Source organism: Kogia breviceps (assembly GCF_026419965.1).
Source record: "Kogia breviceps isolate mKogBre1 chromosome 20 unlocalized genomic scaffold, mKogBre1 haplotype 1 SUPER_20_unloc_15, whole genome shotgun sequence".
Lineage (NCBI taxonomy): Eukaryota > Metazoa > Chordata > Mammalia > Artiodactyla > Physeteridae > Kogia > Kogia breviceps.
In genome coordinates this window covers 60,001-62,500 of record NW_026711566.1, presented here as the reverse complement: position 1 = coordinate 62,500, position 2,500 = coordinate 60,001, and the positions used below count along the sequence as shown (strand labels likewise).

The following is a 2,500-nucleotide window of genomic DNA, read 5'->3' as shown; positions in this document are numbered from 1 at the left end:
ACACCACCAACCACCACCACCACCCCGGACGACGGCTCCCCCTCACCCGCCCGGGCGCGGCGAGGGCGCCGGGGGCGGGGAGAGAGGAACGCGCGGCGTGCCGGGCGGGGGCTGGGGCGGGGGGCGGGGGCGGAGGGGGAGGGGGAGCCGGGACGGGAGCACGAGCCGGCGGCCACGGGACGGACGGACGGGGCGCGGAGAGTCGGGGGGAAGGGAAAACGCACGACACCGAGCGCGGCCCGGAGGCGGCGCGTCGCCACGGAGGAGAGGAGAGGACAACGGGGACGGGAGAGGACGAGGGGAGAGGAGAGGGGAGGAGAGCGGCGGACGGCGTGCGTGGAAGGCACGGGGGGGATGAGGACACGCGGCGGTCGCCCCCCGAACGCCGGGCCCTCCTCCCACGTCTCCTTCCACGACCGACCGATTCCCAACTCTCTCCCTCTGTCTCTCTCTCTCTCTCTCGACGCCAACGCAGCACACCATCCTCCACGCAGCCGCGAGACGCCCCCCCGCCACGGCCAGCGACGGACGCCGTGCGCCCCCATCCACCACCGACAGACGCCCACGACGCGGGGCTCGGGGGCCGGCACGAAGCGCGGCGCGGCGCGGCCGCAGCCCGGGGGAAAGCGCGCGGCGGCGGACGACGCCGCGGCGTCCCGCGGGTCGCCGCCGGGGCACGCATCCCCGGGGCGCGGCCGCGCACGCAACGACTCGGCCTCGGGTCGGCCCGAGCCGCCCGCCCCGACACGGCGAAGGCGAGGGCGGCGGGGGGGCGGGCACGGACCCCGGACGCGCGCGGGTCAGGGCGCCGCGGAGGAGGCGGCCGGGCCGGGCCGGACCGTCGCCGGGACGCCGCCGGGGGCGGGCGGCGAACGACGGCGGAGCGGACGCGGCCCCAACACCACCAGCACCACGGGCCCCGGCCGCGAGGGCGCGGGACCGTCCCCGCCCACCGGCACACAGCCCCGGGGGTACGCCCAGGGACCGCTTGCGGCGCGAGGGCGCTTCCCGAAGGGGACCGACCGCGGAGGCCACGGCCAGGGCCTCGTCGCGAGCTCTCTCTCGCTCTCTCTTCCCTTCTCGCGGGCAGCGGGGCCCCCGTGGCCTCGGCACGAGGGGCGCCGCGTCTGCACTTAGGGGGACAGAGGGCCCCGGACACGGGGCCCTGCGAGGAAACCCCCAGCCGCGCCACCCCGGGAAGGCGCGCGCGCGCGCGCGCACCCCGGGGGGGCGATTGATCGTCAAGCGACGCTCAGACAGGCGTAGCCCCGGGAGGAACCCGGGGCCGCAAGTGCGTTCGAAGTGTCGATGATCAATGTGTCCTGCAATTCACATTAATTCTCGCAGCTAGCTGCGTTCTTCATCGACGCACGAGCCGAGTGATCCACCGCTAAGAGTCGTACGAGTTTGGTTTCTCTGGGTTTCGGCGGGGTCCCCCGCCGGTGGCACGGCACATTTCCCCCACGGAGGGAGGGTTGCCTCTGGCCGGCCAAGTCAGACGAGACAGAAAACAGCAGACCGGAGCGGGGCCGGAAGGTTTCACGACGGGGCGACCGGCACCGACCCGCAAGACGGGGCGGGCTCGGACACCCCACAGGCGCCCGGGGGGTTCCCACCTGCGCACACACACACACCCCCCCCGTCAGGGACGCGGGGCGCGCACGCGCGCGGGCACACGGGACCCGGCCCCGCACCACGGCCGCCGGGTAGCCCCCTCCCGACGGCCGCGGCGGCGGGGAGGGCCGGCGTGGCGCGGCGCGCGGCGCCCCGGCCCCGCGGGGGCGGGGGCGGAGGAAGCGGGGTCTGGGGGAGAAGGGAGGGGCCTCCCGACTCCCCGCGGGCCCGACCGCCCCGACCCCAAGGCGGACGGGCGACCCCCCCATGGGTCTTTAAACCTCCGCGCCGGGACGCGCTAGGTACCTGGAGAGGGGGGAGGCGGGCGAGGCCGGGGAGGGGCAGGCGGAGCGCCCCACGCTCGCCGCCACCCCCGACGCCGACCGACACGCTCTCCGCCCGCGGCCGCCCGCAGCACGCGGGCCCCGGCGCTACCGGCCCGTGACTCGGGGGCGCCCCGGCCGGGCGACGGGCCCAACCGCCACACGGGACACCACCACGCCCACCGCCCGACGACGTCCCCACCGTGTCCCCGAAACCGGGCCTCGGAGACCTCCCCGCTCGCTCGCTCACTCGCGCCCGGACGCGGCCCTCTCCTCTCCGCTCCTCTCCCGAACCCCGAACCCCCCCGCCCCCGGGGCCCCCTGACCCCTGCACCCGCCTCCCGGGCCCCCTGCTCGCCACCGCGGGCGTTCAGGGAGGCTTCAACGGGAGGCGCGGGGGGGGGGGCGAGCGGGCAGGGCGGGCACGCGGGGGGGGAGGGCGGGAAAGGGAGAGAGCGAGAGACAAGAGCCGGACGGACGGACAGACGGACGGACGACGGAGGAGAGGCCCCGGGCTCGGAGGACAGGCAGAGGCGCCCGGCGAGGGGGCGGAGGGCCCGGAG

The 2,500-nt window shown here is 77.4% G+C and overlaps 1 non-coding gene across 1 annotated transcript; it reads right to left on the bottom strand.

The window, feature by feature from the left end:
- Window positions 1-1,246: 1,246 nt before the first annotated feature.
- LOC131749298 (5.8S ribosomal RNA) lies at window positions 1,247-1,399 on the bottom strand. Its single transcript, XR_009333363.1, has one exon. It is a non-coding gene; the product is annotated as a 5.8S ribosomal RNA (ribosomal RNA).
- Window positions 1,400-2,500: the final 1,101 nt, after the last annotated feature.